General features: G+C 41.2%; 1 pseudogene; it reads left to right on the top strand.

The window, feature by feature from the left end:
- The first annotated feature begins 1,395 nt into the window (after positions 1-1,395).
- LOC116459358 (survival motor neuron protein-like) lies at positions 1,396-2,225 on the top strand (annotated as a pseudogene).
- The last annotated feature ends 9,364 nt before the right edge of the window (positions 2,226-11,589 follow it).

Genomic DNA, 11,589 nt, shown 5'->3' with positions numbered 1-11,589 from the left:
CTCTAGCTGAAAGCTCTGTATTGAGCCTCTTCTTCAACTTGGGATCCTCAGAGCTAGTTCGCAGTTTGGCAAATCACTTCGGTCAACAACTAACGAAAGAATAACTGTGGGGTGGACCTGCCAGAAGGAGAAACAATTATTTATTGGCTTAACTGTAATTTATACCATGCTATTGAAATAATAGGCAGTGTAAAGGACCTACGTTCAGGAGGGTTAGTAGCACACAAAATTAAAAGCCACATAGAAGGATGAAAAAGCAAATCTGCCAAACAGCAGGCATATTTGTCACAATGAAGGATTACATTTCATCCTAAGTTTGCCATCAGACAAGCAAGAAAATTCCAAGGAATTATGAATTTGCCAACACCTTCCAATTGGGTTCATCCTCAAAATTCCTCCATTAAGACAAAAGAAAGGCTTCCACATGGTTTGTCAAAATTATTCAGGTTTCCATGCTATATGTCAGTTCTACTCACCTTCCTGGTGTATCAAATCAGTTCAAAGAGAAAGAGGAGGGGATTTTAAAATGAATATCTTATTTTAATGCCCTTCAGGAAATCTGCCTTCCTCCCCATTTGTTACCAACTAAAATTGACAAACTGACCCAGAGTTAAATCAACTTAGGGATCACTCAAGGAGTGAAACCAACCACCTTTTCATAAAGAAATGCTCAGAGAAGAAGGTAGCAATTACACTTTATCAGAGAAAATGTCTTTCTTACAAAGTATAGCCATCAACTGGAGATGTTTGATGATCTTTTAAAAATACCTTTAAATCAGAAGTAACTTAGCATGGATGCCCTTCATTTTGAAGAAAGAGAAAATATTTGATGATTTGATGATTCATCAAAAATTTGTTTCTATGCAACAGGCTTGTTATGAGAGATTTCAATGCAAAATTAATAACCAGCCTTGGAAAAGAAATGCCTTGAATCCTATAAAACTGGGATGACTTAAAAAGTTCTATTCCTGCTCAGTCAACTTACTGAAAACCACCATTGTCTTTGATCTACAGAAGGGAATATATCCAAAAGCTAAGCTAAAATCTTTCTTTAGGTCATAAATCAACTCTGCAATCAAGACTATGGAGAGTCTGTGCCGGGCAGATGGCTTTGAGTTTCATAAATTGGTTAGGTGTGGGGACATGATCAATAGTTTGATGATTTGACTAAGTAAAATGTGCTGAAAAAAATCACCTGTAGGGAGGACTTGGACGACTCTGCACAAACATTCTTGAACCTGAAAATCCAAACTGTGAGTCATATTGAGACTAACAAAGTTAATATATGCCACCAAAGGAGAAGGCTATATCATCTCAGGGAAACAATTTTTGACTGTGGTTAGTATTCAGGAAATAATGCATTCATTGAAAGGTAAAACTGGCAGTAGGCTTACGATGGCAATGGGCAGTGCCAGCAGTGGCTGTGGCATCCTGAGCAGGAAGATTTGGTGCAGTTCTAGCGCAGCATAGGCCAGAGTGATGATTCTGACATTTGGGACGCTACAGCACTGATAAAAGTGGATGATAAAGCTGTGGCTTCATTTAAACAGGCTCTAAAGAATGATGACATTTGTGAAACTTCAGATAAACCAAAAAGCATGCCTAATAGAAAACCTGCTAAGAAGAATAAAAGCCAAAAAAAGAATACTGCAACTTTCTTGAAGTAGTGGAAAGTTGGGGACAGATGTTCTGCCATTTGGTCAGAAGACAGCTGCATTTACTCTGCTACCATTGCTTCAGTTGATATGAAGAGAGAAAGCTGTGTTGTGATTTACACTGGATATGGAAATAGAGAGGAGCAAATCTGTCTGATCCACTTTCTTCGACCTCTGTAGCTAATAATATAGGACAGAATGCTCAAGAGAATGAAAATGAAAGTCAAGATTCAATGGGTGAAAGTGAGAACTCCAGGTCCTGGAAACAAACCATTTAGCATCAGGTCAGAAGCTACTCCATGGAATTCTGAGACCACGAAAGCCAGGTCAGGTCTAAAATTCAATAGCCCACCACCCACACCACCCTGCTTCCCTTCATGCTTGCTGCCTTCATTTCCTTCTGGACCACCAAAAATTCCCCCACCACCTCCCACAGGTCTAGATTTTATTGATGATGTTAATACTTTATGAAGTATGCTAATCTCTTGGTACGTAAGTGGCTATCATACTGGCTATTATACAGGGTTCAAGCAAAATTAAAAAGAGGGAGAGTGCTCACGTTCCAATTAATGAGTAAATATGCCATTATTATAAAAGTGAATCTTACTTTTGTAAAATTTTATGGTTTGCGGAAAGCAAATGTTTTTGAATATTTTTAAATTTAAAATGTTAAAAAGTTGAAAGGTTAATGTAAAACAGTATTAAAGACATTCTGATACCAAAACTATTAGATAAAAGGTTGAGCTACATCCCTATTAGAATTCTCATGGTATCAAAGTATCACCTCACCAAAAACTTACTGGTTGGTTGTGTGGAAAAAATATACTTTTACAATAAAGAGTTCCGTAGGCTCTGATGACATTTTACATCACTAGTAGTCAGAAAAAACAGACACGTTTTCTGACCTGTGATGCAGTACGACCTACGCATACTGCACTGTACACTACATGACCTGTGAAGTGCTCTGGTCAAAAAACTTTAACTGAAATTTAGTCAAGCCTTTAGATCTAATCGCCTGTTTGCAGGAGATGCTAGAGATAGAGCAACAAGTTAAATGACACCACTAAAGAAACGATCAGACAGAACCAGAATATAGAATGTTGTAGAAAATAACTGGTCTCATTGCTTCAAAATATCAGTGTTGCCAAAAATAAAAATAAAAAAGGTGGAACAGGTAACTCTTCCAGATTAAAAGCTACTTAGGAGACATCATAACCTGATGCAATGTGGAATCTTTGATTAAACATAAGGGGGCTGAGAAAATTTGAATATGGACTAGATTTTGAATACTAGACCATTATTGCTAATTTTATGAGCTGTGAGAAGGATGTTGTAGTTTATAAAAGAATGCCTTCATTTGCATACTGATTTAAGAATGGGTGTTATAGTGTCCCTTAAAATGTTTTAAAATGGTTTTGCAAAATGTGCATGAAGCATATATGGCAAAACGTTAATGAACCTAATTGGTGTGTATATAGGTGTTCAGTGTGCTATTTTTTCCTATTTTCTGTATGTTTAAAAGTATATATATATTTTTAAATTAAAAAGGCAACACTGAAACAAGAATAAACAGTTTTCTTCTTATGCCAGAATTGCTACAAATTTGATTATGTAAAAGAAACTTTAAAAAGTTATACTTGGTGTGGGTTTGCTGAATCAGGACAGACTAAAGCTTTCAGTGCCAATAGTTGTCTTCCTCAGAGAAAATTCGATATTCGATTGGTGCATTCTTCTGGTTTACTTTTATCCAGATTGAGTTTTATTTGACTTTTTTTTATGTACAGTGCTTTAGAGGACTTCTTCATCTTTTTTTATTGATTACTTACCAGACAACCTAACAGGGAACTACATCTACTATCCAGGCAGCCATCAACACACAGAAAGGCTGAGGAGAATCACTCAGGGACCAAAACATTCCGTGCCACCAGCGTATAACCTTGCCCTTCATACACTCCCAACCCAGCCTCAGGAATACTGGCCACAAGGGAAAATCAGCCAAATGCTGGAGCTGAGAATGCGGATTAGTTTGCTCTAAGTAAGTAAAGGCACAGCTTTAAGTTCTTTGTAGCACTCCACTGCACAATGTTTCCTACAACTCCCTGGTAAGAATTACCTGAAGCCTGTGCGTTAAGCCTGCAGCTTTCTAGGGACAGCCCCCAGCGTCCGGGTCAGAAAGCCTGGAATGGAGACAGCCCTCAGGAATCTACATTTGTGACAAGGAAAACAGAATCCTGATAGCTAAAAGTGCCGAAAGATTGTTGCTAGGATGGCAGCCCCCAAACATAGCTGCACACTAGAATCACCGAAGGAACATTCACAATTCAGTAGGACTTACTGGATAAGGATCCCTGGCAGTGGGAACCAGGACTTTACTTTTTACACTCCCACCTTGACTGCATATTAGAATAATCTGGGGAGCATTTGAAAATGCCAGTATCCAAGACCTCATGCAAAACAACTGACTCAGAACCTCTCAAAGAGGAGTAGTTTGTAAAAGCTCCTTAGGTGATGAAACCAGACAACAGCTCAGCATATGGAAAACACTGAATTAAGTGCTTTAAGATGAAGCTGGGGTCATCAGCTTTTAATCTTTATTCTCCAAGCCAGAGCAGCAAAAAGCAACTATACATCGACTTTGGGGCACACTTGGCTGGGCTGGTGCTCCAGGCTGCTCCCTGTGCATAGCTTTAAGTTGAACCATTGATTCAGGTCTCTCTAAAAAGCCTATGAAATTCATATCAAATTAAAAAGTGTCCCATCTGTAATGGGAATAAGGAGGCTGGGAGCCCAGAAATGGTGTTCAGTCTGTCTGCCAGTTAAGGATTTCCACATAGCTTCAAAGAAGTTCTAACCACATGATGACATTGTTGCTCAGGAGTGAAGAGATTCTTCCACTAGCAAAATGGAAAGGAAATACTCCGGACACAGCAGCTATATTTTCACAAGGTCCTCAGGATAGTGGTAAGCACATGGTAGGCACTCCGTAAATATCTCACGAATGACTCCCATTACCATGGCTAAAACATGAGTCTTTTAAGATGTCTTACTGTGGATTTGTCTCCAACTTCTGAAGAAATCGCCACCACAGTCATCAACATGAATTATATTACTATGAATAACCGGAACTAGTAGCAAATTGCTTTAATTTTAATGTGGGCCAAATAAGTTCTGCTTAGATATTTAAATAGACTTTAAACATTCCGAAGGATGGAGATTTCAAAGCTGGCACCTCCCTACCTGTGAGGCAGAATAATGGTTCCCCAAAGATGAGTACTTTCTACTCCCTAGAACCTGTGAATATGTTACAGTACCTGGCAAATGAGCAAAGTTAAGGATTTTGAGCTAGGGAAATGTTCCTAGATTATCTGTGTGGTCCCAAGGTAATTCAAGTTTCATTAGAAGATGAAAGAAAGACTGTGCATGGTGGCTCATGGCCTGCAATCCCAACACTTTGGAAGGCCAAGGCAGGAGAATGGCTTGAGGCCAGAAGTTCAAGACCAGCTTGGGCAACATGGCAAGACCCTATATCTACAAAAAATAAATTAGCAGGGTATGCTGGTGCATGCTTATAGTCCCAGCTACTAGGAAGGCTGAGGTGGGAGGATTGCTTGAGCCCAGGAAGTCGAGACTACAGTGAGCTGTGATCATGCCACTGCATTCTAGCCTGGGTGACAGAGCGAGACCCTGCCTCAGGGGAAAAAAAAATGATGGAAGACAGACACAGTTCAGAGAGAGAGAGTGGAAGAAGCTATGCTTCTAGCTTTGAAGATAGAGGAAGGGGCCATGAGCCAAGGAATGCAGGTGGCCTCTAGAAGATGAAAAAGGTAGAGAAATGGATTCTCCCCCTGGAAAAGACACTGGAAGAAATGCAGCCTTGTTGACAGTTTGATTTTAACCCAGTGAAACTCACTTTACACTTCTGACCCCTGAAGTTGTAAGATAGTAAATTTGTGTTATTTAAAGCCACAAAGTTTATGGCAATTTGTTACAACAATAGGAAACTAACACATCACACAATATTTAAGAGAAAAAAATAATTTGGAGAATAATAGTCACTAAATTAGCATTTCTTTGCGTTTCAACATAGCAAAGGGCTACATTTGTATCCTCTATAATATGATGTGGCCAGCCACATCCATTTCAAAACTGTAGTATGGCTTTTAAGAGTATAATGGTGAAATAAAGGTTACTGAGATGCTTGCTATAAATAAAATCACAGACTATACAATAACAATGACCATTTCTATGTGGTATATGTGCCTTAAGAAAAAGTGACATCATTCTAAAGTCTTGTATATGGTAAATAAATGAGTAGAACATCTGGCTAACCAAGATCACAACTTGGGCTTACTCCAGGTGAATGCCCAACACTCTCTAGAGAATGGCTTCCCATGCAAATACCACTCACCAAAGTTGTAAGGCACTGCTGCGTAAAGATGACAGTGATGCTCATACTGTATACCCACCCTTCTCCAGAAGGCACTATACAACCATGTTTGAAAGGGCGTGCTCTCACACTGTCCTTCCTGTGATACAGGGCACCATTCATGACACGTTTGTGTAGGCTCAGGAAGTTTGCAAGGGGGCAAACCAGTGGGTTCACAAGGGGCTTGAACCTATGACCTCAGCTTCACCAGTGTTACCTCTAGCAATTGAGCTCATCAGGTGGAAATGGGCTCAACTCTATCTGTTCTATGTGGCCCAGGTCTGAGGCAAGAGACCTGGCTCCCTTTCATTCCAATGGGCTGAAAACAGCTATGAAGGCGCATCAGTCAGTTACATAGCTGATGACTGCCCTGCAAGAATGCGCACCTGAGGAAGGGCAATGATCACAACAGGCTGAAGACACTCGGGGCTGAATGGCAAACAGCACCAGTGTAATCCTACATATTGGCAAAATTCTCCACCAACTAGAGAATAGAGAATTGTCTCATCAGACTCCAACAGCATCATAACTACCATTTATTAAGCACTTTACTGTAGACCAGGCACAGTGTGCTAAGTGTGCTACAAACATCTAATTTTAAAAATCACCTTAAACAGAGGTCCATTGTTCATCTCACCTCACAAATGAGAAAACCAAAGTTTGGGAAAGTATGTTGTTTTAAGGTTATATGGCTAGGAGTGACAGACCTGGCATTCAAAACCAAACCTTTCTGCCTCTAATGTTATACTACCTTTAATATAGCAGCAGAATAAGACATACTTTTAAGGAAAGAGGCAGCAGAGAATTGGTATCAAGGTAGCAACTTACTTGCAAGCCAAGGAAGATATTTATTTACAGACATTTATTTCATTGGTTCATCATTTTTTGAGCATTTGGTCTATGCTAGGAATTGTGCCCATACAACTTGGAATCACCAAAATGTCAAAGAGTATCAGGTAGTAGGACTTGGAGACAGAGTGAAAACCTACAAAATTCCAGAACATGCTCTAACAGGGAGAGGACCTGCCAGCTGAGCAATTCCACCAGGACATGGCAGCGGCAGCCAGAATGACTTGGCAGGTGACAATGAAGAGGTAGCATCTCAAAGGTGTCAAGTTTGAGGAAAACAAACACAATCTCAACATGCAACAGGCTCAGGAAATGGGGCCAGAGACCCCAAATATGGAATGCGCCCTTCTTGCATGCAGGACTGATGTTCAATACCGGCCTATTCACCTATTCAACTGATAGGCTAACACAAGGGCAGGGGTGAGGAAGGAAGGGCTGGCTTGGAGGCCACATCAACTGCAAAGCCTCTTCAGCAACACTGATAACGCCCTTTAAACCCTGGATCCTGTGGGCCTACCCTTACTATGAGGCAGATGCTCAATTGTTACCACAAAGCAGCAGCTGTCAAGGTTCAGAACACAACATCCCAAAATATGGCACCTTGGCATACTGAGTATTTTAAACTGAAGGAAACTCACAAAACTCAGAAGCAGAAAAAGCACTCTTTTCCCCACAATTCTCCCATGAAGATTGGTCATTTAAAAAATTTTCTGTGCTGGGCGTGGTGGCTCATGCTTGTAATCCCAGCACTTTGGGAGGCCAAGGCAGGTGGATCACCTGAGGTCAGGAGTTCAAGACCAGCCTGGCCAACATGGTGAAACCCCGTCTCTACTAAAAATACAAAAAATTAGCCAGGCATGGTGGCAGACGCCTGTAATCCCAGCTACTCAGGAGGTAGAGGCAGGAGAATCACTTGAATCTGGGAGGCGGAGGTTGAGGCAGGAGAATCACTTGAATCTGGGAGGCGGAGGTTGCTGTGAGCCAAGATCAGGCCATTGCACTCCAGCCTGGTCAACAAGGCGAGAGTCCTTCTCAAAAATTTCTGACTTACCTCACCTGAAAGGAGGTCAAAAAGATCCTCATTCCAAAGGAGTCCTGCCCTCTACCCTGAGGCCAGAGGAATCTGAAAAATCAGCCCTTGCTAAGTGCCCCCAGTTTATTACCATTAGGTCATACCACCTTTATGGATACTTCCATATGACTGTCCATTCTTCATCGAAGTTAAGCATAAAAACAGAGCTTCCCTCTGTGTCTCTTGGACCTTCATTTCTAACGGCTCCCATGTCACATAAAACTTTGGTTGAATCTGCTCTTCTTCTCTCTTGTTAATCTATTTTTAATGTAGGGGTGTCAGCCATGAACCTTGCAATGGGTGAAGAAAGATATTTTTTCTACCCTACACAGCCCAACCAAACCATATGCATCGTAAGTGTGTATAATAAAAGTGATGGAAAGAGAAATCTGAAGGTATACTTTCAATTCCACATGTCCCAAAGTGTTTTCCTCGAAACTACAGTGACCACATGCCCTTATTTGCCAAAGACAGCTTTGATTTATTCATGTTGTCCTGGGATGATTATTAATAGTGTCCCATTTCCTTCTCAAAAATGTTCCAGTTTGCCAGATCTGGTGGTACGGACCTGTAGTCCCAACTACTTCCGAGACCAAGGCGGGAGGTCCACTTAAGCCTAGGAGTTCAAGGCCATAGCATGTTATGACGTGCCTGTGAATAGCTACTGCACTACAGCCCTGGCAGCATAGGGAAATCCTGTATCTAAAATAAAAAAAAAAAATCCAGTTTGGCCAAAAAGTTACATGGTTAGCTAATCCAGAAAACCACTTCTAGAGATAGTAATAGCTGTGTTGTCCTTCTCTGAAACTGTGCTACCCAAACTATGTTATAAACCTTGAAGAATGAAATACAGTTTAAAAACTATTTTGAGGCCGGGTGCGGTGGCTCAGGCCTGTAATCCCAGCACTTCAGAAGGCCGAGGCAGGCGGATCACGAGGTCAAGAGATCGAGACCATTCTGGCTAACATGGTGAAACCCCGTCTCTACTAAAAATACAACAAAAAATTAGCCAGGCATGGTGGCGGGCGCCTGTAGTCTCAGCTACTTGAGAGGCTGAGGCAGGAGAATGGCGTGAACCCGGGAGGCGGGGCTTGCAGTGAGCCGAGATCACGCCACTGCACTCTAGCTGGGGCGACAAAGCAAGACTCCATCTCATAAAAAAACAATAAAATAAAATAAAAACTATTTTGATAAAGAAACATTATTTTAAATGCCAAACAGCTATTATTAGCTTGCATAACTACTATTGTGTTACATACTGTTTGGGAAATATTGCATTAAATAAAGTTAAACAAGTTTGACTATTGGTAGAACACGTGGCTTTCCAAGATTTAATATTTTAGCATGTCATGAATTGCCAAGAGGGTCATATACTGGGCAATTTTTCCAAACTTAAATGCAAAACCATTTCTCATGAAATGTCAAAAGAGGTTCATGTTCCACAAAATGCTCCCACATTTTCATTTGATAAATACAGGTGTCTCTTATGTCTTGGACTTGTTCTAGGTCCTGAAATCAGCAGTGAACAAAACAAACTTCTTGCCCTCAGGTGTTTCTGTTCTAGTGGGGGAGACAGATAATAAACATAGAAACAAATAAATATTGTAATTTGGAAAACAATGATTTATCTCCCAATTGATTCAAAGTCAAAACTCCCGACATCTAACAATTGTGAGGGATATTCATGAAGCAGCCTGTCTTCAGATGTGAGTTGGCAATAATTTGTGTCTTTCAAAAGCCATCGCTGGGCATCGTGTTTCCTGAATAAAAGAAGCTTCCCTTAACAAGTCTCCCCCTTTGAACTGAGTGTGCTTCATTTGGCATTCTCATTAGTATAAATGTGCTTTTGGAGGAGTCCACCTTTATTTGGATTGCTTGTGGACCGTATTCATATGTACCTTTAATTTAATGCTATTTCCTGTCCTAGCTAGACTGAGGTGTTACTTAAAACAGCGTCCCTTTCAAAAGAGATGTTAATAGGTGCTTAGCACCCAGGGAATACATTCCAACAAATGAAGAGTTATACATTCTATGCCACACATCCCATCCCCTAGGGCTGGGGCGGCGAGAGACAAGAAGGTTCTTACACACACACACACACACACACACACTCCTACCCTCTGATTGGTTCTGTGCAGAATAGAGACTCACATTTAAATGAATAAGCCAAGCCAAGTTAAAACTTTCCATCCTGGAACAAAGCAAAAGGAAAGCCTCTTTATGTTGCAGGGACTATAGATGCCACGGGCTGAGCCTGTCCCAAAGCTTCCCTCCACTGCTCAAAAACTAAGCCATCTTGCTGCGTTTAGCACTTCTCACCAGACCACCCACCCAGACACGGATACACAAACCACATGTGTGAGGAATGCTGTTCGGCTAGCAAATCAGTATCAGTATTTCAACCTTATTACTTGCACAGACGGCCCTTTTAGTGCGACTCATTTGTTTTATCTTTTCAATAGCTTTGATTATTTTCTTTTAATGGCCTGGATTTATCCTTTTCTACCCTTTTGAAGCTTCAGAACTCTGTGGTGGGGACTGCATGGGGTGGGAGACATGATTACATGATTAAGGGGAAAATGAGCAAATAACTTTGTCTTTACTCACCATCTATCTCCCACTCCTTGTGGGCACCTCCTATTCCATGCGGATTGCCCAGTGCCCTAATAGTCACCCTGAATTGTTATAAAAGTGGACTCAAGGAGCCTTCTCATTCAGGTGGTAGACTATTTGTGCTGTTATTTAAGAGCCATAGGGCCCAGTTAGCATTATCAGAGCGTTTTCTGGTTTGTGCCGTATATTTCTCTCACTAGCTCCTAGGGACCACAGTGGTTACCCTTCTTTAATTAAGGGGAAATTAAGACCAAGAGGCTAAGCTGAGAGCCAAAGGCAATTTAACAACCTCTGGAAAAAATTGGAAACGCCTCTACAGAAGGGGACCGCATAAACAGGAAGGTATGGATACTATTACCTGGCAGAGAAAGCAGAAGCTTTGAAATGTGCTCCGTGTTTTCTATTTGGGTGGTATCCCTGGCAAGGAAACCAATAAAATACCCTTAGTTGCTCCACTAATTAGAATAAAACAAGACCACTAGTTTTGGAGACTTATTTCCCTGACTTAGCAACCAGAGAGGTCTGGGGGTCAGGCTTGGTTAGCTGTCATCTCTCTCCAGGTTTCCTTGCATGTCGAAATGGGGCCATAAATTGGAGAGACAGGGAACAAATTATTGGGGAAAACCACGTGGTGCAGTGCACCCCTGGGTGAGTGTGCTTCAGCAGGGCCCGGGGCTGATCTTGACCCTTTCTGTACACTGGAGAAGGTGTGAGGCCATTATTTTAAATAAAAATGAGTATCTATGCCACAACAAGGGAACAGATTAGTCCAATCCAAATATGGTCATTAGAAAGTTCTACTGCCACCCCAACCCATCTGGGACTGATGCTTCCACACCTAAAATCAGTTTCGGGTTGATACAAAGCAGTCCCTCCTAATCCCCTAAATGGCTTGTCAGCCTGAATGAAGATAAAGTCAGTTTCTCAAATTTGATGTAAATCTCTTTACTATTAAGTAAGAGCATCACACCCAA

Source organism: Hylobates moloch, unplaced genomic scaffold (genome assembly GCF_009828535.3).
Source record: "Hylobates moloch isolate HMO894 unplaced genomic scaffold, HMol_V3 SCAFFOLD_19, whole genome shotgun sequence".
NCBI classification, from domain to species: Eukaryota; Metazoa; Chordata; class Mammalia; order Primates; family Hylobatidae; genus Hylobates; species Hylobates moloch.
The sequence above is the reverse complement of the archived record's forward strand: the minus strand, read 5'-3'. Positions and strand labels throughout refer to the sequence as shown.